At 35.7% G+C, this 27,848-nt stretch overlaps 1 protein-coding gene across 1 annotated transcript in view; it reads right to left on the bottom strand.

Annotated features, from left to right (window-relative positions):
* The window catches only part of LOC122787742 (protein rapunzel-like), a 68,482-nt gene extending 62,175 nt beyond the window's left edge, over nucleotides 1-6,307 (bottom strand). The window contains exon 1 of the mRNA XM_044054613.1: nucleotides 5,925-6,307. The gene's annotated coding sequence lies outside the window, so the exon portion shown is untranslated. The remainder of the gene's footprint in view (nucleotides 1-5,924) is intronic.
* Between the last annotated feature and the right edge of the window lie 21,541 nt (nucleotides 6,308-27,848).

Below are 27,848 nucleotides of genomic sequence, written 5' to 3'. Positions count from 1 at the left end.
TGCATACATTGCAGAATGGCTGTTAATCATTAAAGCATCCGTTAAGAAATGGTACAAACATCCAGTGTTTTCAAAGGCCTGATTACAGGGAATCACTGGAGGAGCAGAAAACAAACAAGCATTTGGTGTTTACCATGTACTGCACATTATCTGTTAACAGCTGCGCCTTGAAAAAGTCAAAGTAAGGCCAAGTTAAGTTCAGGTGTTTCTGTGTCTAGTTAAGAAAATGCGTCACAAGTAGAATTACCAAGTAATGAAAGTTACACAGAGAGCTCTACTTGATATGCAAAAGATGTGGTCTCCAGTTAAGACAATCCTCTTAAAAATGTTCTATTACAACTTGTTCATAAAACTAGGTGTCATGAATGATTTTCTTTACAAAATGAAAAAAATATATCTGAGTATGTGAAATGTTCAGCAAAAAGGTTATCTCAAGGAAACACATAGGCATTATTTCAGATTCACAGCTTATATCAGACCCACTCAATGTAGGATTATCATTTCTCCTAAGTAACAATCACTACTCCTATTGATTTGTGTTATTTATGCATTTAAATATAAGTTGACAGCTTAAAAGCTGAGTTGAGAATACAATGCTGAAAATTTCATATGTAAATATTTCTGCTCTTTTGTAAAGCTACAGCTAATGGAAAGTTTAACCAGTTCCATAACTTCCATGGTGTGGACCTCAAAAGAATCAGGTAAACTTTCTGCATGATTGTTATGCAAAAAAAGCAAAGGATTTGGAACAGGTACTTATTAATTTTGCTACCCTTGTCAGCTTTACAGCTTATGTCCTCAGGTGTAATTACAGAAGAACATAGCTGACACTGTACTTACTGCTTTGATGAATATCTTCTATCACATACCCAAACTGCAGACTAAGAGATTCATTTTTATTGGATGATACATTCCCAGTGCAAATGGCTGCACATTATTCATTATTTTTTGAACTCCGCATTTAATATTTGTTTTATTAACCCTTTTGTTGCTAGATGTGCCCAACAATTGTAAGGATACTCTGTGAGATTTATGTTATTCAATAACTCCATCCAGTTGCAATCCAGGGTGGTCATCTCAGTGAAATACTAGGGATGCTTTGCTCACTTTACTATCTTAGTTTTTAATACACTTTGACTCTTCCATCTGCTTCTGAAAATGATTATGTTTCCACCTCTGTTATTTTTTCCATATAACTACTGCCTTCTTAATGAACAAATGCTTAGTCACATTACCCCTTAACATGATCTTTTTTAATTTCCTTTCATGTTTTGCCTATAAACAGCTAAATATAACCATGCTTTCTGCTTTGCCCCTTTAATTATTTTAAGATTTTGCTGTGACCTCATTCATCTTCGTTCTTTGATATGCATATTGAGGTTTCTCTTTCCTTCTTTCCTTGCAGTATTGGTTTTAAGATGCAGTTCATTCTGTAATATCTTCATACCTCCATGTGGTCAGTATCTTATTTAGAGACAAATCCCTAAGAAAGGCATTAATTTCCTAAGTTTTTGCCTGAAGTTGTTTTCCTTTCACAGATGTCTGGCTGTACATTCCCTACCCATATATGAATGTCTATACTTATGTTGCTCAATGATGTGACATCCTTATCTGTTTTCCTCTCACTGCTAGTCTAAACTATATACTAGGAACAGACAAATGTTTCATGTCCTCTCATTGCTAGTCCAAACTATATGTTAGGAACAGACAATGTTTCATGTCCATATATACCAACTTTATTTTGTGTTGTTTATTTTAGTGACCTATAGTTTCTCTTTTTTATCATTGCAATACTGAGAAATTGTTTTGGATTTGTTGTTAGTTTTTTAGCTTGTGTATTAGTACTCTGACTGTTTCCTGTCCCTTAATCTAGCAGTATAAGTATATGAACCTAGTATATGAACCTAGTCCTTTTGTAAGTCATTTCCTTGTATTGGCTGAATGCCACACACACACACACACACACACATATATATATATATACATATATATATATATATATATATATATATATACATATATATATATATATTTTTTTTCATATTCTTAGTCATTCACCCCTCTGCTGCCTTAATTCAGCAAGACATTTCCAGTCCTATTAATAATATAGTTTTCTCATCTCTAACGTCACTTTGCATGCTGAAGTAGTACTGCCCCCTTCTGATCTAAAGGTGAAATCACTTATTTTTTCTGTTTACTAACAAAGTGCTTCTAATTGTTATCAAAGCAAATGGCATCACAGAAGTCTAATAGAATGGTAGGCAGTGGTATTTGTGGGAGACAGATCAGGTTTCTTTCATTTGCCAGGTGCAAATGCCCTTTCTGTCTTCCCTTTCTTTGTGATTAGTGCAGCACAGAGTTCTGCTATAGAATATCTTTTCAATAATAACAATGGATTTTCTGTATCACATACTTTGCCGTATGTTTCAACATTGCTGGGGACAGTTTGGCCTTCTTCTCAGAATAAGTGAATCTTCTGATATGACACATCCTCTTCTTCCTGGGAGATTAATTCAATCATTTAAGAATCAGAGGTAATGGCAGAGAAAATGGCAACTAAAAACTACTCTGACACATCAGCTGTAACATTTGAAAGCCTGGGACGATGGAACAATTAAATAGATAAACTTGTAGACTGAAAACTCAGCCCCTCAGTGGCTGTGGTGGCTAATGTGGTAAATGCTTACGAAACAAAAGATCTTATTTCAACTCAATTATACAACAGACATGGTCAGTACTGCAACAACTAGTTTGACTTTTGGTCATAAGTGTCATAAAGAGCTGGTTTGATGCTGATTTGCATTTTTCAGTGTCCAGTGAATAATCATCTTATTACCCACACTGACCAAATGCTGTCTCTAACATCTGCAAAGGTATAATAACAATAACATTGTTCCAATCATCATAATGCCAGCCTTTTACTGTAGTATTTAAAAGTAGTACAGTTATTTAACATGTTGAAAAATACCGAAGAGCTATGCTTCCTCTTTTTGTCTCATGTCATTCCATTCTAACCATCATCAGTGCAGTTCCCCATAAGTCTTAGCCACTTAATCAGTTAAAAAAAAACAGTTCTCCAAGCATGTGCTGCAACCACTGCCCTTCTCAGTAATGGAAAGAAATAATAAACAGTAGACCTCATTATTAAATTCTTTCTTAATGATATTTATGGTTATAAAGAACAGAGATTCAAGCATTCTATAAACTAGTAGATGGACATGGAAGGCAATTCTCTAAGTTCTCTGAAGGTTTGCTTTGTTAGAAGCAGTATGCATTTTGACCTCTGGGAATGTTAGAAATAATATGCATTTTGACTTCTGAGGTAGAATAGAAAAGTGGAATAGGCTGTTTGAGGTATCTAAACTGCCTAATAGCACTGTTCATAACAGCTGGGAGTGATTTAATTGTTAACATTAGAAAAACATTGAATGGAGTATGTACACCCCTGAAGATATACTACATACATTGTTTTAGTTGTCAAGGAAAGGGGTCTCTGGAATATAGTGCCTGGAGAGCTGGTATAAGGAAAATATTTTCAGGGACTTTCCTAGGTATGCTCTCTTGGCATTCTGCCAACAAATGTGCTGTATATGGTAAGTTAAGCCATCTGGGCTTTGACTATGAACTTCAAAGTCTCAAAGATATGTTTTCACTAAGCATGGAACATGAACTCCAGTCACCTGTGTAATAATGCTCTTAAAATGTTTGGAGTTAGGTTAATTTAACTACCTTCCTCCTCTTCCACATACGTTACAATCTGGGTTTTTGCCACCAGAAGACATGCATTTGCATTTTATAAAACCATATTTTACTTATTTACTTGTGACTTTATACAGTTTCATAATGTATTAAATATCCTACATCAAAATACAATTATTTATCTCAAACATCCATGCTACTATTTTACTAATTAAAATTATTGTGTTGCTCTGTTCATTAGCTAAGTACATCAATAAAGAGACTAGATATTAAAGACTACATTTTCACATAGAAAACTCAACGGGCATACATCTGTAGATAAAAGAAAATATATTAATTACATGATAATTAACTAAGTGTGTAGTTGTAATTACATAGTAAGTACAAAAACATCACAGTATTCTATAATGATGTCATTATTATTAATATTTCTGTAGGGATAGCACAGCATTATACAGTTAGAATCAAATTGTATTTACTTGTCTGACAATACTGCACTGGTTTATAATCTGATGTGTAATACTCTCACCAATCTTTGAGCTGTGTGTCAAGAACATCATACTGCACAAACTTAACAAATAAAAAAAGATCTGGTTGATAAAACATTTCAAACAGAGTAATTTATAAAGTGACACTTGACACAATTATCTTGATATGTAATTCAAAGGTAGATGGTCCTTAGAATTAAGACTGCACACACACACACACACACACACACACACACACACACACACACACACACACACACACACACACACACACACACACACACACATCTGTATGTGTATAAGATGTTAATTATTGCATTCATGATACAGGCAAAGCTCTATATCACATTAAATATTTTAGAAATAATTGAAGGAATGGACACTGAATACATGGTTCTGGAAAAAATGCACAAACACTGCATTTTAAATGAAATATACTTCATATATGGCATATATTTCTTGATATTATTAAATCAATTAAACAAGAAATGATTGATGCTATCTACTAACTGATTTTCTATGCCATGAAATTTAAACCATTTAGCATTTCTGCAAAAATTTCAGTTCTGGATTAAACAAGACTTTATTTTTGCATAAAATAAATAATGTTGTGTGCCATATTTTCAAAAAGCTGCTACAGCCCTCTGCCATGGCCTGTGAAAACCATTAAGACAAATCAGTCTTGGGCTACAGTGTTTTTTATCTGGAACTTTCAGGTGATATGTGCTATAGTACACATAATGTAGAGTTGCATCCATCTCAGCATGCATGTGTGCATAGTTGCATACATGCAAATATGCATATCTGTTGTTACACACACACAAATACAAACACAAAACTAGAAAACCAAGAATTTTTCAGATATTTTTAGCAGTACTTTTGTTTTATAATTGAACAAAAATGCCAAAATCTGACATTGTTTAACAAACACTGTCTGGAATTACTGTCCATTAGAAAATAAAGTTATGTTTAAAGTTAATAAATATGACCAAATTGAGTCATACTAATTGGATATCATGCAAAATTATGTGGATTAATTTTTTTGACCATGCAAACACAGGACATTGTATTTCTCACTTACTCTGCCATTGTATCTTCATTAAGATAGATATAGAAAGCTAGTTTGCATTATAGTTTAACTTTCTTTGTTTAGCCATGGACTACATTCATAACATCAGCTTTCTACCTTTTGCAGATTTTGGAGGTTAAACATGAAGTGACTAGTGTTACTTTCACAGCAGGAAAAATACAAAGGATCCACCCAAAGGTGGAGAGTCCTTGGCTTACTGTAGCATTTCCTTGTCAGAGTAGAACACTGGCAGCCATTTTGATCACTGCAGCTATCTGTCTATAAAATTATGAAAATCTACCTATTATAAAATGTAAAGCTTTATTTTTATTCATGATAGCCAGTTTATCAATTTAAAATATTTCCTACTGATTTTGTTGCTGTAGAGACAACAAATCACCCCTAAATGAAATGCCCTTAGTTTTTACAGCCATTTTAAAGTTTATTAACATTTACACTGCAGCAGCTTTCTTTGATTAAATTGAAAAACTTTCATATGATCAAAGTTTTAACATATTTGGGGTGTTCCAGATGTTAATAGATATAGTATCACAGTACATCACTATTAATGAATTAGGACTACTTTTGTGTCACTGCTACATAACTGGCATGCAGCTAACTTAAAACCTGTAAAACAATACACATAAACTTCAAAATTAACATCTTACCTTATTCCCAGTGCTGAGTATTTCAAATATATCCAAAAAATGTATCCAAAGAGTTATTCATCCAGTGCAAAAAAAGCAAACAAAGTGGAATGAAGCAAGGGGAGGCTGTGAATTCTAGGAGGAAGGCAACAAATCTGAATCCTGATTGCCAGACTGTTGGTTTTTATATGGACAAAAAGACACACCTCCAAGTGAGAACAGAAAGAGAGAGAGAAAGAAAAAAAATGAATGCTGGATTACTTACTGCTTTGTATTGCATGATGCTTCCCTTGCTATCTGTAACATTACCAACCAATGTATTTGATAAAATGTGCCCAGTTTGATTGTAAGATTTGTTTTCTAAACAAGTGTTAAAACATAAAGATCAATATATTCCCACAGATTTAACTACATTTATTTGCTTTTAATATTCTTAAAGGAACAACACATCAACAAAGACAGCATGTTTTTTTTTTTCATGAAGTCTTCAAAAGGTATAGCAGAGCCATTTGGATGAAGGGCTTAATAAACTAAAAGATGCATAATATTTCCTTTCTGCTTTAATGATTTCTTTTTGACAATTTTATTTATTGCTTTTTGTAAACAATTAATGTTATATTGTCTGATCAAATAATGACAAAAATGATGTTGTTAAAACTGAAGACTCCATCATCAGCACAGGCATTGGTATTTATAGTTTTTACAATAATTTCTTCTTCCCATTGGTGTAGCATTTCATTCAATTAATATGTATCTGATACTTCTTTTTTTGCAAAGTTTTAGGAATAAAATAAATAAATTCTGTGTCTGCGTGTCTTCATGCATGTGTCAGTTTTTTTTTCACTTCTCCATATAAATATCTGGAATTCTAAATTTTCCATGAAATTAAAATCCATATGTATTCCACAGAGTTTGTGACTGTAAATACTTGAAAAGTGGAAATGCTTTGTCACAGTTTCATCCAGAAAACAGAACATCAAGTCAGCAAAGATTGATACAGTAGTTCTGCTTCTGAAAGGACATTTTGAATGGGAAATAGATATAGAATGGATCCAAATATAGCTGGGCAATAAAGATTTACCCATAAAAATGAAAGGTCTTCGTGGACAATTGCTGCATGCTACCATATAGCAATGAAACTGTGACATTTTGGATCCCTCTAGTGGACAGTATGGGGATAAATTTCCATTTACAGTAAAATAAAATACAAGCATACCTGCATTCAGATTAGACTAAAATAAAGCCAACAGAAGAATGTTTTCAATGCAGTTTGAGCAAAAAGCATTCAAAATCTTAAAAGACACACTGCAGTAGATCAAGAAATGATTGTACTAACAAAATGGAGCTGCCAATAAAAATGATATGATATACTACTTTGCAAACAAAAGACCAAATACTTTGCAAAGTAGTTTTTTAAATATACATCACAAATACACTAAAAGCTTACAGGATACTGAGCTTCCAAAAAGTAAAAAAGGTGGTAAAAAGGCTAAAAGACCAATATTGATAAGAAAGCAATCCACAATGAAACTACAGACTGCTCTGCACTACCCTGTGCTCCGTAATGGTTTTGGATTGTTTACAATGTAGAACATTACCTGTTATACTTTTACTACCTTACAAACCAAAGGTGTGTATGGAGATGTCTGCTTCCATCTGTTCAAGAACTTTTGGATCAGAAGAGAAGAAGAAAGACTCAGATGCTGTCTTCATTTAATAGCATACCAAGTTGTATTTGCAAGTGCTGAGCAATTCAGTCTTAAGAATGTCAAGCAGAGACTCATCTGTTTTTCATCTGTATTATGTGCTTAGTGCCTGGTGTGGTCTTACAGTCATGATTCTGTATTTATCTCCTGTTAAGCTAAGCAGTAGATAGGAGGAGTCAGCTGCTGTCCACAAGATTATGCTTATTGGACTATTCTGCTTTCAGTTCACTTTTGACATAAATCATGCATCTCTGTTGGGGAAATATTTCTTTAAGCTCTGTATTTGGCCCCTGTGCCATATATATGAACTTATTTAGTCCAGTGCAAACCACTAAGGTCACTAATACACTCTAGAGAAGTAGCTGATAGAGCTTATGTGGAAAAAATAGCTGAGTGATACATAAGTGGATCACAGGATTCTCATAAACATGAGTAAATTACAAACATTTTCCATCAAGTTAACATTCAAATGAATTAGCAGCTTCCATTTGCATCTAATGGTGCTTATGCTTTGGAATGAAAACAAATTCTTAAAACAAATGTTATATGTCTGCAGTGAGTATGTGAATGACTGCATCATTTAAACAGCACAGCTTCTGCTGAAAAGCATCAGTGGTATCTGCTCCTAAGTAACGCTGATCAAATAAAACAGTCACTGTACAGCATTCAATAATATGAGAAGGAGAGTTTGAAGATTTGCTAAATAATTCAGTAATGATGGCTTTTTATTGCCCACTTGATTGATCTGTGCTTCTTACTGGTTTTACCTTACAATGTGTATAGCATGTAAAATTATGGAATTATACAGGTCACTTCAACTTAGATTACCATTTGCAATAAAGATTATAAATAACTCTAAACAAATAATCCCTCAGTCATCCTGTCAACAGAGGTAGAAATGCATGTCTATCATGTACTGTTTGCTGTTTCTATATCTGTGTTGTTTAAAAGCATGAAATATTCCTGGCTACCATGACCTCCTGAACTACTTACCCAGAAGAAATTCAGAAATGGAAGAGTTTTATAAAATGTGTCAGAGATACAAATTGCCATCTGACATTTTTTTTTTTGGAAATCTTATCAACTGGATGTTGATTAACTTTCTCATTCATTCTTCATAATTATGCATTTATTTATAGCTTGTTTGACTGACAGTAGTTCCAGACAGGAGACAAGAAGAAATGAGACACCACTAAATTCACATCTGACACCTTACCTTAAGCTGGTCCCAGTACTGGCCTGGAATCTGTGCAGTGTCTGTGTTCTGCACATAAGAAATGTTCATCATTTCACTGAGCTATGAAATGAAAGTCCTCTACCATTCTCTGCTGATATTAGCTTGAAAACATGGGATATATACCTAATACACAGTAATGACCTTCTGATTTTTCACTAAACAAGGTAAACTTCAGTTTATTTATTCTTAAGAAAGGCAGACATAATGTGTCATCCATAAGTGTATGACAGTCAGCTTTTCAAAAGCAAGACTACTTCAAGTTGTAAAGCAAGCATTGCAGTTAAAATCTCTCATGCTGCATTAAAAGGATGACTTATTTAGACTGCCAATTGTACTAAAAGCAGAACTTGCATTTGTGATATTACATTGCACAGCATTCTTGAAAACAAACAAACTATGCCAGATATTTTTTTCAGAAAACCCCCATTTCCATCATATTTGCACTGTATCTGCCTTTTAAAAGATTAACATTCTAAAGTAATATGTTTCAAAATTAGGACAACACAGAACATTTTAAACATGAATTCCTTGTTCAAGCTCACTAGGCTATAGTTCCTTTTCTTTTTCCTGTTTTCTTATTTGTTGAACTGTTTTAATACTGCCCTTTAGACACCACAACTGGGATCCTTTAATACAGTTTCCTTAGCAGAAAATAAATAAATAAGTAAAAATCCATAGTTTTAGAAACATCTTAATTCACTAACATTGGCAGAACAAATAATTTATTTTGTCATAATTGTAGACCATTCGAACAGGATTTGTGATAATGATGGCAAACAGCATATTACTGCATAAAGGCATCTTCTCCTAATTACATATCAGAACATTGGTGTATTGCTCCACAACTAAAGCTGCATCTTTATGATGGTGAAACTATAGTGACAATCTATGCAATCTTACAACTGATACTGCAAAGTTTTTACCAATATGGAAGTTATACAGGTGTACTTCAAGAGATATAATGAAGACAGAGCAGCACAGTGAAGAAGTGATATTCCTTATTTTAAGCTTTCCATTAACAATGCGACTCAACAAGAGTCACCCTAATGGATATATCTGTGGAGAAGAACTGACACTTTGCTGAGTTTTGAAATAGATGCTGGTTACAAGCACATGCCTCTGAAGTCATTTATTAAACTACAAAATTATTGTCTGAAATGTTATGAAAGAAGTTTACTACATGCAGGTAGAAACAAACTGAACACCTGTCTTCAGTTGTTGACCCTCACAGGTTTGACTTACATCGCGCACATCAGTCTGAATATTTATTTATTTATTTAGTTTATTTTACATTTGTTAACGGGAAATTCCGACTGGACCAGGTTCATTTTCAGCAGAGGCCCGGGGAGAAAAGCTCCAACATATAGTTATACAAATACAGTACATGCAGCATAATACACAAAACAGGTTACATCATGTATGCTAAGCATAGTAATATAACCAGAAATTAATAAAAACAGTCCAGGTAAAAGAAGATATAGAACATGGGTAAAAAGACAATGTCAGTTATACATTGGTAAGAGAAGAAAATGTATCAAGTAAGATTCTACAGTTAAAAGTACCCTTTCAGATGACCAAGCCTACAGGGGATCAGAGCTCCAGCATGTGATCAGAGAGGAATTTGGGGAGTTACTAGTAGTATGGGTAGGGTTATGTGATACAAGGGGATAACCAGGTACTAAGAAGGTGCGATTTGAGGGAGTTTTTGAATATGGATGTGGAGGGGGCAGTGGACACAGATAGGGGAAGAGAGTTCCAATTTCTGGCAACTGTGTGGGAGTAGAGCGCTTTCCCTGCATTATTGTTAGCCTTGGTGATGGAGAGGAGAGATTTTTAACTGGATCCTAGGTACCGGTTTGCAGTATAGATAGTAAGTAGGTTGGATAATGAGGGTTTTTTTCAGGATATTTGAGAATATTGTAGGCTGTGCCCAGCTGGCGATAGTTAAGTAGCTGTGGTAGCTCAAGCCATTTTAGTTCTTTTAGTGCAGCACAGTGATGGGTTCTATAAGTTGATTTAGTAGCAAACTTGACTATTTTATTGTAGCATGATTCTAGTTTGTCTAGGTCACATTGTCTGATTTGGGTAAAGATTGGTGCTGCTTATAACAGAGTTGAGAGGAGGTGGCTTTGTGCAAGAGTGACTCTTGCTTTTTGTGAGAGACAGGACTTATGCCTGTATAGGGAGCCTAGTTTTTTGTGTACTAGTTTTATGGTATGTGAGATGTGAACATGAAAGTGGAGATTATTGTCTATTTCAATGCCCAGAAGTTTGGTGTGGTTAGAAGGGGAGATGGCCTTAGATGTTATGATAAAGGAGAGTTTTTTTTATCTATTAGGGGTAAATAGTAGCAGTTTTGTCTTTTTGGGATTTAGAATTAGTTGGATACCCGATATCCATTTTTCTACTGAGATAAAGGTATCTTGAGTGAGTGTATGTAGGGTGGTGGGAGATGAGGCGGAGCAGATCAGGGTTGAATCATCCGCATATTGTATGAGTGTGGCATGTTGTGTAGAGCATTTGAGGTTATTTGTGAAAATAGAGAACAATAGTGGGCCCAGTATAGAGCCCTGTGGTACTCCTATGGTGGTTGGAAGTTGTGTAGACAGAGTTCCTTTCCACTGGACTGATTATTGCCTGTCAGACAAGTAGCTTCTGAAACAGGCTATAGTAGAGGAGGTGAAGGATAATGATGTTAGTGAGTCTAGTAGAATGGAGTGGGAGACCATATCAAATGCTTTTGAGAGGTCTAGGAAAATGACTGATACATATTTGTTATCATTCCTGTGAAGGTTTATATAATTAGTGAAGGATAGAAGGGCTGTGGTAGTGCTGTGATGTGGACAAAAACCATGTTGTGTGGTAGATAGTAGATTGTGTGTGTTAAGAAATGTCATCACTTGCAAGTGGATGCATTTCTCAAGAATTTTGGATAAGGGGCAAAGGATGGCAATAGGTCGGTAGTTGGAGAATTCGTAAGAATTACCTCCTTTATGGAGAGGAATGATGTGAGATACTTTCCAGAGTTTGGGTATGTAGGATTCTGGTATGGAGCGGTTGATAAGGATGGAGACAGGATATGATAGGGAGTCAATAGCCATTTTTAGGTATGCAGCAGGTATGTTATCAGCTGCTAGTGTGGTTGGCTTTAGTTTTAGAAGTGTTTTTTTGATAGTTGAGGTGGGCACTGGTTATAGGCTGAAAGATGGGGTGGTGTGGGATAAGTTAGGTTGTGATTGAGGTAGACTGTTTTTGGTTATTTGACTGGACAGGGCTAAGATGGATTTAGTAAAATGGTTATTAAATTGAGAAGCTATGTCTAGGTTATTGTTAGTAGAGATGGGTACTCGGGTTGTGGTTTTGCCTGGCTTTAGTAGGGAATTAATGGCATGCCCGAATTTTTGTGGACTATTTGAATATTTCCTTTGGGCGCTAAGAAAATAGTTTTGTTTGTTTATTTTGGATTCAGCCTTGGCCTTGTTTCTAAGCTGTTGATAGTATTGTCTGGAGCTAGGGGTTTTGTCAGTTTTCCAGATTTTCCAGGCTTTATCTCTAGCTTTTAGTAAGGCTCTGGTGTCCCTATTTAGCCAGGGTGCATAGTTGGCTTTAACTCTGATCTTTCTGCTGGGAGCTAGACTGTTAAGGATGTTAGAGAAGGTAGTATTGAAGTAGTCTACTGCCTGGTCTAACCTGAGTGTCTGTAGTGGTTCCCAGTTGCAGTGACTTAGGAGAGTATTTAGGTATCATGGGGTAAGGTTACGGTCATCTCGTACAAATTTGTAGACTACTGGTTTGGGGTGAGTGGAGTGTTTTTGGAGTAGGAAGGTGGGGAGATGATCACTTAAGTCATCTGGGAGACAGCCTACCGTATAGTTTTGTTTGGGATAGTTGGTTAGTGTGCAGTCCAGTATGGATTCTCTCTTTGTTTTCTCATCTATTCTAGTTGGTTCTTTAATTAGGTGAGACAACCCATACAGATTGATATGAGTAGAGGGGCTGCTGGAGTTACAGGCTGCCCAGTCAGTGTTAAGGTCTCCTAGTAGGATTGTTTCCTGAGGTAGATTGTCCTTTGTCCAGTGTAGGATGTCTTCTATTATGAGCGAGTTGTTGCCTGGAGGTATGTAGCAGCATATTATATTGATCTTCTTGGTGTTTCTTATGGATAGGACAGAAAATAGGACTTCAACATTTTGAAAAGTGGGTGGTGTGGTGTGCAGGAGCTGGAAGTTAAGGGTGTTTTTAAAGAGAATGACTACTCCTCCTCCTTTCCTGTTTGTTCTATCAGATCTAAGTGTATTATACCCTGGGGGAAGAAAGTCTTCATCTTGGATACTGGGTTTAAGCCAGTTTTCTGTAATGGCAAGTATATCAGGGTTGTAGTGGGCTATGAACGCATGTAGGTCTGTTAGCTTGTTGGTAATACTTCTTATGTTGATATTTAGGATTAGCAGGTCAGATATTTGTCTAGCTGAGAGGAGACCTGGATTTGGGTGAATGTCACCAGAGGTTAGCAGAGTTTGTAGGGGTGTCAGTATGTGTTTTTTAATATTAATTGTTTGTGAGCTTGGTCCATGAGAGTTTTTCTTAGTGTGGTGAGATGTTGTAATTTTTGTTAGTGAGTAATATGTAGTTGTAAGATTTATGATTGTAGGGCAGATGTAAAAGTCTGAGTGGGTTTGAGAGGGTGGGCTAGTGTGGGTAGTGTGATAGTAGTTGTGCATATGATTGAACTATTGCCTGTTGGAATTTTGTATCATACAGTTCTGTGCAAATGAGATATGATTACTTCATGTACAGGTAGCTCAGAAATTTCTTGCAGCTTGCATAAGCATTAAATTCTTCATGATAAAGTAGGCCAAAATTTCTTTCATCTCATGGAATTTAATGATGTAGAGAAATCCTTACTATTAGAAAAGATAAAAAGAAAGAATGATGACAAGCACATATTGTGAAGAAGATGAAGAAGATTTCATGCTGTGCCCATGAGCAAGTAAAGTGTGATTGGCTGCCTTAATGCAATGAACTTCTGCTTTTCTGATTGCTTATGCAAATGTGCAATTTGGCTGTGCTGTATCAAAGCTTATTCTGCCACACTTAGGAATTCATTGTTGTCAAAAAGTGTGCACACTTTGTTTCTTGTGCTAAATGAAAGAGCAGCTTAACTTGTACATATATATATATATATATATATATATATATATATATATATATATATATATATATATAGCTTGTACTGGATGTTTATGTGATACTATGATAAAGTGTTAAAGTGATACAATTTTCTTACCAGATTTCTATTGCCTTCCAGACACCTTAAGATGACTGAGAAATTAGCTAAAATTAAACTAGACAACATGGCTACCATATTTACAGCACTCAGAAACTTAAATATAATAAGATATTGTGATTGTTATAACTGATGTCTTGTGCTCTACCAGCCCATCTGTACAGATTTCTTATTTCTGGATCTTGTTACAAGTGTAGGTGTTATCCCCATACCACTTTTACTTGCTAACCATAAACACCTATTTTCTTCTGTTACCTTGTCTGTCGGTTACTGTATAACTCAAGTATTCATTCAGTTTTCTTCTGCGTCTCAAGTCAAGTATCACAGAAGAAGGCGTATAAACAAGGCAGATGTATTTATTTCCCCATCAACAGATTCCAGTTTATCTTGCTGGATTTGTAATCATTTCCATGAATATTGAGAATTATAGTCCTTCCAACATATTCTATTCTGCCTCAAGGGCTCCTACAAGTGTGATCTGCTTTGATATTGTCCAATAGAGGTTGCTGTGGCAACCTTATATGATGTCCAACTATACTTTACTTGGGTTCCTTTCAACCTATAGGAGCAGCAAATCTACTGATGAAGTTGTCCTTCATCGCCACACTCCGAATCACATAATTGACAATAGGTTTCATGACCATTCAAGGAAACCTGCTTTCCGCCATTTTTCAAAAATCCTTGTTATTTTGGTCATTCCAAATAACTTGTAACCATAGGTAAAAATGGAGGTATAGAAAGACCATTAAGCTGAGAACTCTGACTGAGAACTCAGATTCCCTAGTTTCATCAGGACAGACAGGATCATAATCTGTAAAGAAACAACAGATGCCACAGTCCAATAGTCAATGTGATAGTGTATCTTGCCATCACTCATGAACAAGTCCTTTTGGTGATTAATCTCTTGCACTAAGGGAAGATGTTCGCTCCTCACATGAAGATAACTCTCACTCATTTTCATGGGATTGCTATGGCATCTGTTTTAGAGGTGATGATTTTCATTTCAGCTACTTCAAATTCAGCAGCAAGCTACCCAACTATGCTTCAAAACATAAGATCAGATGAGGCCAAAAAAATCAAATAGCAATATTATGATATTACTGAGTCCCCAAGCTGGACACCCTCCCAGCTTAGCTGGACCATGATATCCACTCCATGAAAAACATGAAACGTCATATGATCTAAGGACAGCCTTATTAGGCTAGAGCACTTGACTTGAATGAATTTAACTTAATGCTAATAATGCAAACAAAACTATGTTTATATTTATATGGAAACATATAAACATATAGAAAACAGCAGTGGCATCCAAACTTCATGTTCCCATACTTCCAGAAGATTTCCCACAGTATATTTATAGAACTTGACTATGACCTTTATCCAAATCAACAAAACAACTGTAGGATGGATTAGCAAATTCCTGTGATCCCTGCCATTCATACATAGTGTATGTATACAACTTTAAGTAGTTTGGAATGTCTAGTCTGCCAGTGTCTAAATGTATATCATGTGGTCTAGAATCTAGTATCACTGCTCAGACTGAAGTGCACACTGATGAATTTGGTGACATGTAGATGGTATATGTTTTATTATTTAGGCCATCTTGAACGTTCAGATATTATACTGTGTCAATTATATTAATCAAAAATAAGTCATTCTTTCTTGAAAAGGAGGAAAAAGGCCAACTATAGCCACTGGTATTTTCTCTCTTCACCATAATCTGTCAGATAAATAGAAATGTAATTTATTCTTAACTGTAAACACAATATCAGTGAAGTTTAAAATGCTATACTATGCTACATTTCTGCATTTAGGAAGATAAGAAGCCCTGAAAGTTTATAATACACCTGCATCTGAGAGGAAGAAAGATGAAATGTTACAGTGATGATTAAGAAGTTTCAGAATTATTAAGAGAATGAATCTACCATTTAGATATTGTGTGATCTTCATGAAAGTACAAAGTCATGCAATGACTATGATGTTATTGAATTAAATAACTAAGCCAGAGACTACATTTGGGCAGATGCTTCACATATGGCATCAGAAGTTAACAGAAAAGAAGCAGATTACTGAGAATATTGCATTTCTAATTAAAGTGATTATTATGTGCAAGTTGATTGAAATTCTTCTGTCACAACTACAAGAGCTAAATCAAGAACAAAAATTGCTTATGAGGTGGAAAATAAGTAAATTAAAGGAACAGACTAAAATTAAAAATGTATCACAATCAAAAAGATTGCATGTGTTATAACAATTTTAAGAAAATTACTTATTTATGGGAATGGTTTGGGTTGAGAAGGCACACATACTGAATAATGTACAAGATAACAAACAGAGAAGCCATAATCAGAAACTGAGATGGAAATCTTGGATGAAAATACAAAAATAAATAGTAGCTATGATGTAATTAGACTAATTACTAAAGTGTACTACAATGTCTGCCCCATTGTTAAAAAATCCAGGTGTGAAGAAAAGCAATATGAAGCACAAACTGTATAAATTACTTACCTATTCTAGTTATGATGTAAAACTGGAGGAACAGAAGTTATTGCAGGTAAATCTAAGAAAATGATATACAAGATTTAGTAACAGCTAGATGTTATAGGGCACGTTTTCTCTATTGCATCATTTAACTCATTGAAGTCAGAGTGTTGTGGAAAAATATTAATAGTATGAATCCACAATTGCATTGTGGATCAGAAAATGTTCATTTTAATGAGTTACTTAAAGAATATAAAGATTATTTGACTGGCTCAGTCAGTTTACCTTTTCTTGATTATATTCAGGCAAATTATGCAGTATTACTGGTAATTAATATTCCAAGGAAGGTGCCACTAATTTTGCAGAGTAGAATGGATACCAAAATAAGTCAGGTAGGGAAGATAGAATTATTAAGAAAGAAACAGAACCTACTAATTCATTCAGCTCAGATATTACTATTCCGAAGCCAAAATTTGTCTTTGTATAGTTTCATAAGATGCTAATAAATAATAAAAAAAAACAAGTGAGCATTATTCACTTCATAAAATTGAAGATGTGTCATACAAAGTAAAAAACATTTTTCTCTGCATGCTGTATACATACAAGTAATGTATTTTACTACACTTGTGGGAAGCTTCAGAATTTTTAGGACTTCCATTTAGTACTTTAACAGAACAAAAAGTATTTCAGAAAGTTGGTGATCTCATCTGCATGGACTCTCTGACTGTAAGCTGGAAACTTACAGCCCTCTTAGATAGTAGAGCTTGTATTGGTATTAGGACATATTTTTCACAAATCACACATAGAAAATAGAGTCAGGTCACTATGAATGAAAAGATTTTTTAGATAAGTACCTATATGAAAAAATGTCCAGTTTTAAAAATATGGAAATGTGTAGAGCATCTATCATTAAGCAAAACAATTTGGCTCCACAAAGGTGCTGATAAGTTCTAGTGACCCCAGGTAACCTCAGATACTAGAATCAGATTAGATTATATTGAAAAAGAGCTATGTAAACTGGATCCAAACAAAGTACAAGGAGGAGATGGAATTAATAATAATGACCTGAGAACACTTCAGCAAGAACTTATAGTACTATTATATCTAGTAACAGACAAGCAAACAAACTAAATAATTCAACAAACTAATAAAAAATAAAACATGGAAAAAGCACCACGCTAGGAAACAAAAACTGTATGTTAGTGCTTTCGTTTACTAAAAATATGTAAACTTCTTCAGACAATTCACAAACAAAAAATCAACCCTTAAATACTTTAAAAAACATGATATAATTTCCTGAAACATCATTTCCTGAAACATTATTTCCTGAAACATCATTTCCTGAAACAACCTTACCTCAATTCAAAGTAAAAGAACATAAAATGTAAAGTGTAAACTACATAAATCTATTCATAGATACTATGTTAAATTATTTTCTCATGAAATTCGGTATATTTTTTATCTTAATAAAGCTTTAAGTTTTAAAGTGCTCCTGATAGAGATTACATCATTTAAAACTGGTGGGACCAAAGCATTTAATTTCAACTGCCTATTATTATATTATTATTTTCAAAAATTGGTGTTATTTATCAGAAGATCAATCAATTAGTAAACACATTAATGAACATCCTCAAGTGGTTTTTCGTAAGGGATGTAATTTGAAAGCACTTTTGGAAAATAATAATTCCAATGTGCACCACCCACATAAAGGGATGTTCAAATGTGAAAATTGTCATTGGTGCAAGTATATAAAAGTGAATAACTCATTTACAGTAAAAGGAAAAAAGTTTTACATCAATGGGAAGTTTAATTGTAACACTAGGGGGGTGGTCTATCTTAGTTTGTGCTCTAAATTCCAGGCTTTTTATATAGGGAAAACTAATAGACCACTGAAAAACAGAATTTATGAACACTAATATGCAATTAACAAAGGAAACACTACCAATGCCCTAGCTAGGCACATTTTATCATTCCCTGAGCATGAATTTTTATTCATGGCTATTGAAAACGTATCTGAGAATGAAAGAGGGGGACCGACTAGCCTAAAACTTGAAGAAAAATAAGTTTTATGGCAGATGAAATTAAATGCTTTGGTCCCACCAGGTTTAAATGATGTCATCTCTATCATAGGTTCATAGGTTCATAGGTTCATACTAGGCTATCTGCCCTAGGGCATTTATAAGCCTAGCCAGAGTGTGTTTGGCTTTCGCCACCCATTTTAAATTAATTTTGCCATGCCCTTTTTCGAGGTTAGTATACTGTGCCTCTGTCTAACAGTGACACAGAAGTGATACCCGGGGTAAACCTACCATCTTCCATCCACTCATCAAGATTCCTCTTGAAGAGAGTCAATGAGGGACTCTGCCTAACCTGGACTGGGATTTTATTCCAGAGTGAAGGGAGCCTCTGGGTTATGAATCTGTCCCTCTAGCATAAAGCAGCAAAGTACAGCACAGCACAAAAACGGAGTTTGCAAACAGCGTAAATAAAAAGTTATCTGATATAGTCATTCACCACAAAACGCTGTTTGCTAAGGGCAAGACCTCACAGTTCCAACGATACAATAAATCCAGCTGTAAATACTTGAATAATCCACTCTTTTTAAAGAACGCCAAGTCGCTATTCAGCTCATCCAAATTTGTTCTTTATTTCACAAAATAACACCAAACAGTAAGCGCTTTCACCTTTCGGCTTCCTCAGACTATACAAGGACCACATTTCAATTCCATTTTAAATATTCCTCCAAAGGCTACAATTGGTGGAAAGCTTAATTGGTTTTTAAAGTGCTCACATCAAAGTATTTCATTGCATGCATATATGACTTCTATTCTCTATACGCAATTAATCTAAAATCTGAATGCAATATAATCATACAATGGAACACATTCACTAAAACATGTCTAAAACTTATTAAAATGTAAAATTAATAGGAAAACCATTATTAATTATTGAAAAAATCTAAAAACATGTAAAAATGTAGGTGTTTAATTTAAAAATAAACACTATAATACATTCAACCCACCAGAACCTATATGAAATGTATAACTAAACTGAAGGTGCCTCCTATAAATAACTTGTTAGGGTCTATATATTCTCCTGCCTCTTAAAAAAGGTTTGATTTGAACCTTATCGTTCAACCCTGGTGGTTCATCTGCCCTGCACCTCACAATCCATCTACTCTCACATTCCAAAGTCCTGTTTATTATATCTCCTCCTCTACATCCCTCCTGTAACTGCTGTATGATGCAAAAATTAAAAACGTGACCAGTGCCTTCTGCTTTATAGTGCTTTGCTAGGGCATTGAACTCAGACCCTATTCTAATGTGGTAGTTATGCTCCCTTATTCGATCTTTAAGGGCTCTATTCGTCTTCCCTATGTAAAATGCATGGCAAGCCAAACATTTTGCCAGGTATACCACATTCTTACTATCACAATTCGTATCTGTATGGAAATAAAATGTATATTTAGTGACAGGATGTACAAACACTAATTCTTCATTAATATGCATACAGTGGTTACATTTACCACAGGGTACTGTATTCTTATCTGTATCATGTAATTTTCTCAAGTACCTAGGCCTACACAAGAGCCTTTTAAGATTGGGTTTATTTTTAAAAATTATTCTAGGTTCTAGCCCTACTATTTTGGATATTTCACTATCCGACCGTAAAATATCCCAATGTTTAGTCATCATATCCCTTACTTCACTTATATCCTTGGTAAAAAACAGGGAAGGTCTAGTTTCCATTCGTTCAACCATTGTGTGGTCTGTTGTATCATGGGTTTGTTCAGAAAAATATGGTTTTGCCTTAGTAGCTCTTAAACCATGTACCTCCATTACAACTTTTTCTATTGTTTCGACATCATAACCTCTTGAAATAAACCTACTTTTCAATTCTTCCACCTCTTTCCTATAACAGTCTTCTATTGGATTGAGCCTAGACGCTCTCATGAACTGTCCTTTCAGTATGTTATGAAATATATGCCTAGGATGCATACTATTCCTATGAAGTAGTGTGTTCCTATAACATAACTTTCTATGAATAGAAGTATTCAACAGTCCACTACTCAGCCTAGTCACTTCAACATCCAAATATGAAATTCTATTCTCCGAATAATTCAGAGTGAATTTCAAAAAGTTTGTGGAGGTATCCATATAGGCCACGAAGTTATTAAGAGTGTCTATGTCCCCTAGCCAAACAAAAAAGAGGTCATCAACAAACCTCCGATACATGCCTACATACTTCCTAAATAAGTCAGAGGCATACAGGAATCTATCCTCCCATGCTGCCATTACTAGGTTGGCGTAGCTATTGGCACAAGAAGTGCCCATAGCTACGCCATCCTTTGCAATACACTTCCTCAAAAGAAAAACATTGTTAGTTAAGATGGTTTCTAAATATAAGGTAAGCAACTCAATATTATTACTCAGTAAGTCTGAGTGTGTTCTCAGATATTCCTGTATATATGTAATACCTACATCATTGGGTATTACAGTGAATAGGCTTACAACGTCCAATGTGACCAAATAATACATCTTATCTTCACCTAACTGGCTACTATACGTGTATAGATCCATTATAAATTGTTTGCTGTCTTTTAATATATAGTTATTCATATCAACTAAAGGTCTAAGCTGGGATTCAGTATAGATTGAGAGGGGCTCAGTAACCCACCCCTGCCCAGCAACAATTGGTCGGGGCTCTGTTAGAGATTTGTGTATCTTTGGCAGCCCTGAATTACAGGTAAAACCGGATTGTTGACCTTAAAGTATCCATACAATTCATCAGTAATATCGGATGACAACACAAGGTCATCTAACATATAGTAGACCTCAAAGACCTTCTCTTGCACTGCACTCATATCTATCTTCTGATAGAATTTTTCATCATAACATTCTATTCATCCTTTCATTGTAGTCAACCAAGTCCATAAGTACTATAGGGCCTTGTCGGCCGGTCTAATTACCAGGCTGTCATCTTTTTTTAAGTCATTCAAGGCTCTTCTTTGGTTATAATTCAGGTTTTGTCTCTGTTTCTTAGACCTATTACTCTGGAAATAATTATACACATCATTTTCCATAACCTTTCCAAAGACATCAACTGCTGGATGTAGCTGTGGGGTATAAGTACTATTTGAGCGAATCTCGATGCATCTGCAGAACTATTATTCAACCCAAATTCCAATTTGAGTTGGATATTCTAAACATCTTAGTTCCAATAATCACATCAACTATATCATCCCTACAAGAGAATAAAATTAAGACCCTTGTTCAGTACCTGTGTCTCATAGTCGCTAAAATCCTACTCGACAAGTTCACTATCAGTGAGTTGTCCTTTCATTTCTTCAAGGTGGGACCATTGTAGTCTTCTATTGACCCCTTTCGTTTGCGCCTCCCCCTGCTGGCAGAGCGTCTCCTTCCCTGGAACTGATCCTGGGCTATGGGGAAAGGGACATTCATCCTCTGTGGGTTGTTAATGCTACCTACTGGTATCACTTTAGGTCTAACTACTGCTTCTCCAATTCTTAACCTGTGGTGACTATTGGATGGTGTGTCCATTAGCTCCCTTGGTCCTTGTTGTTCTAAACAGACATTACTTTCATTGACATTCCTTCTAACCTCTATGTTAGGGTCAGCCCCTCGTCAGAATTCAGTAGAGGTTAATGCAGCAGGTTCGAATGAGAATGTTGATGTTAATAAAGTAACAACAGTGAATAGTAATGGGAGGGACACTGATAGAGCTATATTGACACCTCCAGGGGAGACGAATGACCCTAACATAGAGGTTAGAAGGAATGTCAATGAAAGTAATGTCTGTTTAGAACAACAAGGACCAAGGGAGCTAATGGACACACCATCCAATAGTCACCACAGGTTAAGAATTGGAGAAGCAGTAGTTAGACCTAAAGTGATACCAGTAGGTAGCATTAACAACCCACAGAGGATGAATGTCCCTTTCCCCATAGCCCAGGATCAGTTCCAGGGAAGGAGACGCTCTGCCAGCAGGGGGAGGCGCAAACGAAAGGGGTCAATAGAAGACTACAATGGTCCCACCTTGAAGAAAATGTGGGAAAGGACAACTCACTGATAGTGAACTTGTCGAGTAGGATTTTAAGCGACTATGAGACACAGGTACTGAACAAGGGTCTTAATTTTATTCCCTCTTGTAGGGATGATATAGTTGATGTGATTATTGGAACTAAGATGTTTACTAGGAATATCCAACTCAAATTGGAATTTGGGTTGAATAATAGTTCTGCAGATGCATCGAGATTCCGCTCAAATAGTACTTATACCCCACAGCTACATCCAGCAGTTGATGTCTTTGGAAAGGTTATGGAAAATGATGTGTATAATTATTTCCAGAGTAATAGGTCTAAGAAACAGAGACAAAACCTGAATTATAACCAAAGAAGAGCCTTGAATGACTTAAAAAAAGATGACAGCCTGGTAATTAGACCGGCCGACAAAGGGGGCCCTATAGTACTTATGGACTTGGTTGACTACAATGAAAGGATGAATAGAATGTTAAGTGATGAAAAATTCTATCAGAAGATAGATATGAGGGCAGTGAAAGAGAAGGTCTTTGAGGTCTACTATATGTTAGATGACCTTGTGTTGTCATCCGATATTACTGATGAATTGTATGGATACTTTAAGGTCAACAATCCGGTTTTACCTGTAATTCAGGGGCTGCCAAAGATACACAAATCTCTAACAGAGCCCCCGATGCGACCAATTGTTGCTGGGCAGGGGTGGGTTACTGAGCCCCTCTCAATCTATACTGAATCCCAGCTTAGACCTTTAGTTGATATGAATAACTATATATTGAAAGACAGCAAACAATTTATAATGGATCTATACACGTATAGTAGCCAGTTAGGTGAAGATAAGATGTATTATTTGGTTACACTGGACGTTGTAAGCCTATTCACTGTAATACCCAATGATGTAGGTATTACATATATACAGGAATATCTGAGAACACACTCAGACTTACTGAGTAATAATATTGAGTTGCTTACCTTATATTTAGAAACCATCTTAACTAACAATGTTTTTCTCTTTGGGGAGGAAGTGTACTTGCAAAAGGATGGCGTAGCTATGGGCACTTCTTGTGCCAATAGCTACGCCAACCTAGTAATGGCAGCATGGGAGGATAGATTCCTGTATGCCTCTGACTTATTTAGGAAGTATGTAGGCATGTATCGGAGGTTTGTTGATGACCTCTTTTTTGTTTGGCTAGGGGACATAGACACTCTTAATAACTTCGTGGCCTATATGGATACCTCCACAAACTTTTTGAAATTCACTCTGAATTATTCGGAGAATAGAATTTCATATTTGGATGTTGAAGTGACTAGGCTGAGTAGTGGACTGTTGAATACTTCTATTCATAGAAAGTTATGTTATAGGAACACACTACTTCATAGGAATAGTATGCATCCTAGGCATATATTTCATAACATACTGAAAGGACAGTTCATGAGAGCGTCTAGGCTCAATCCAATAGAAGACTGTTATAGGAAAGAGGTGGAAGAATTGAAAAGTAGGTTTATTTCAAGAGGTTATGATGTCGAAACAATAGAAAAAGTTGTAATGGAGGTACATGGTTTAAGAGCTACTAAGGCAAAACCATATTTTTCTGAACAAACCCATGATACAACAGACCACACAATGGTTGAACGAATGGAAACTAGACCTTCCCTGTTTTTTACCAAGGATATAAGTGAAGTAAGGGATATGATGACTAAACATTGGGATATTTTACGGTCGGATAGTGAAATATCCAAAATAGTAGGGCCAGAACCTAAAATAATTTTTAAAAATAAACCCAATCTCAAAAGGCTCTTGTGTAGGCCTAGGTACTTGAGAAAATTACATGATACAGACAAGAATACAGTACCCTGTGGTAAATGTAACCACTGTATGCATATTAATGAAGAATTAGTGTTTGTACATCCTGTCACTAACTATACATTTTATTTCCATACAGATACGAATTGTGATAGTAAGAATGTGGTATACCTGGCAAAATGTTTGGCTTGCCATGCATTTTACATAGGGAAGACGAATAGAGCCCTTAAAGATCGAATAAGGGAGCATAACTACCACATTAGAATAGGGTCTGAGTTCAATGCCCTAGCAAAGCACTATAAAGCAGAAGGCACTGGTCACGTTTTTAATTTTTGTATCATACAGCAGTTACAGGAGGGATGTAGAGGAGGAGATATAATAAACAGGACTTTGGAATGTGAGAGTAGATGGATTGTGAGGTGCAGGGCAGATGAACCACCAGGGTTGAACGATAAGGTTCAAATTAAACCTTTTTTAAGAGGTAGGAGAATATATAGACCCTAACAAGTTATTTATAGGAGGCACCTTCAGTTCAGTTATACATTTCATATAGGTTCTGGTGGGTTGAATGTATTATAGTGTTTATTTTTAAATTAAACACCTACAGTTTTACATGTTTTTAGAAAATTAATAATGGTTTTCCTATTAATTCTACGTTTTAAATAAGTTTTAGAAATGTTTTAGTGAATGTATTCTACTGTATGACTATATTGCATTCAGATTTTAGATTAATTGCGTATAGAGAATTGAAGTCATATATGCATGCAATGAAATATTTTGATGTGAGCACTTTAAAAACCAATTAAGCTTTCCACCAATTGTAGCCTTTGGAGGAATATTTAAAATGGAATTGAAATGTGGTCCTTGTATAGTCTGAGGAAGCCGAAAGGTGAAAGCGCTTACTGTTTGGTGTTATTTTGTGAAATAAAGAACAAATTTGGATGAGCTGAATAGCGACTTGGCGTTCTTTAATAAGAGTGGATTATTCAAGTATTTACAGCTGGATTTATTGTATCGTTGGAACTGTGAGGTCTTGCCCTTAGCAAACAGCGTTTTATGGTGAATGACTATGTCCCTCTAGCATGTTCTATTTATTTCAGTGCTGAGGTTCAAGTCTCTCGAGCGCATAGCTCGATGGGATTTGGATTTTCTGAGGTGCAGCATGTCCATTAATTCCAGGTTGGACATGGCTTTATACGTCAGGCACAGATCGCCTCTGAGCAGACGGTATGCCACTGAGTAGAGCTGGAGTTTCTTTAACCGGGCAGCATATGGCATCTGTTTGAGCCCTTTGATCCTCTTGGTGAGGTACTTTTGGGGTCTTTCCAGTTGCTGCAGGTGTCTGGTAAGGTACATCCCAAAAGGGTCATTGTACTCAATTATGGGCCTGATGAGGGATGAGTAAAGAGGCACGATGACCTCCCCTGATCTAGATGTGAATCCCTTCATGATTAGGTGGGCTATATATGTTTTTCTAACCACTTTGGCCACGTGGTTGTCAAATGAGAGATTGCTATCAACTTGGGTCCCCAGGTCCCTAATTACTTCTTCAGATTAATGGATTACCACCTATGTGGTAATTTGTGGGCACTTTGTTTTTGCCAAAGGGGATGACTATACACTTCTTGGTGTTTAGCTTGAGGCCATGGCTCTGGCACCAGTTGTCTGTTTCTATGAGGCCCTTTTGGAGGATGCTTGTGTCAGCTGGAGAGTCGATTATAGTGCCCAGTTTGCAGTCATCTGCGAACTTGGTCAACCAGAGTCCTTCCATGTTGGCCTGTACCTCCGAGAAATATATACCGAACAGGAGAGGTCCCAGGACTGAGCCTTGTGGGACGCCACTTGTAACCAGTTTGGAGTCTGACATGGCTCCAGCAATTCTAACCATGTGGGTTCTGTCCTTGAGCCAGTTTGCAACCCATCTAGTGACATAGGGGTTTATATTTAAGCTGGTGAGCTTATCTATAATTCCTGAGTGGGGTATTGTATCAAAGGCTTTTGCGAGGTCCAGGTAGGCTGTGTGGACCACCTTCCCCTCATCAATGGCCTTGGTAACTGTTTCAAAGAAATCGACCAGGTTTAAGAGGCAGGATCTGCCCTTAACAAAGCCAAACTGGGTAGGATCCAGTGTCTGTAGGTCCCCAATATCTTTTTTTATGAGGTCCATGATGATCCTTTCCATAGCTTTACAGACCAAGCCAGTCAGGCTTATGGGGCGATAGTTTCCAGGATCCGTTGAGGCACCACCTTTGTGGAGATGGACCACTGTTGCTGTACGCCACTCTTTGTGTACATATCCTGTGGTAAGGCTGAGATTGAACAGTAGTTTTATGTTTGGGTTTAGCTCTTCAGGAGCACTTTAAAACTTAAAGCTTTATTAAGATAAAAAATATACTGAATTTCACGAGAAAATAATTTAACATAGTATCTATGAATAGATTTATGTAGTTTACACTTTACATTTTATGTTCTTTTACTTTAAATTGAGGTAAGGTTGTTTCAGGAAATGATGTTTCAGGAAATAATGTTTCAGGAAATGATGTTTCAGGAAATTATGTTTCAGGAAATTATGTCATGTTTTTAAAGTATTTAATGGTTGATTTTATGTTTGTGAATTGTCTGAAGAAGTTTACATATTTTTAGTAAACGAAAGCGCTAACATACAGTTTTTGTTTCCTAGCGTGGTGCTTTTTCCATGTTTTATTTTTTACTATTATATCTATTATTTACCAGGTTGTGTAAACATGAGAAGAGTCCTCAAGATTGTAGACAGACACTTATTAACCTATCCTTAAGGGAAAGGAGACTAGGAAAAACCCAGAGGCTTATAGACCCTTAAGTCTACTTTCATTTTGTGGAAAGATAATGGAGAAGGTAATATTGGATAAGGTATTGTCAGAACTGTAAAGGTTGGGACTTCAAACCATCAGCAAGCATATGTTGAAAATATATCTATTGCTACCAGTAACATAATGCTATGAATGAATAATTTTGCTGTAATGTAATTTATATAGATTTAACTTCAGTATTTGACAGAGTCAAACACAAAACACTGATTAATAAATTAGAACAACCAGGTAGTGATGTTCTCTTGATAATATGGATAGCTGTATGGCTTATAAATAGGACATGGCAAGTATCATACAGCAACTGGACAGGTGAAATTATTGCTTATAGTCAGAGTATCCTGTAGAGTTCTGTCCTAGGCCCTTACTTGTTTACATTGTATGTTTCAGACCTATCTTTTCATTTGAGGTATTATACAGTATACATATGCAGATGACCTGAAAGTGTGTAAATTGATTACGTGTTAGAGATAGGGCATGTTTGCAAATTAACTTGACCATTTTGACACAACAAAATAATATGTTGACG

The sequence above is a fragment of the Protopterus annectens genome, chromosome 13.part0 (assembly GCF_019279795.1).
Source record: "Protopterus annectens isolate FY-2018-M chromosome 13.part0, PAN1.0, whole genome shotgun sequence".
NCBI lineage: Eukaryota > Metazoa > Chordata > Ceratodontiformes > Protopteridae > Protopterus > Protopterus annectens.
The sequence above is the reverse complement of the archived record's forward strand: the minus strand, read 5'-3'. Positions and strand labels throughout refer to the sequence as shown.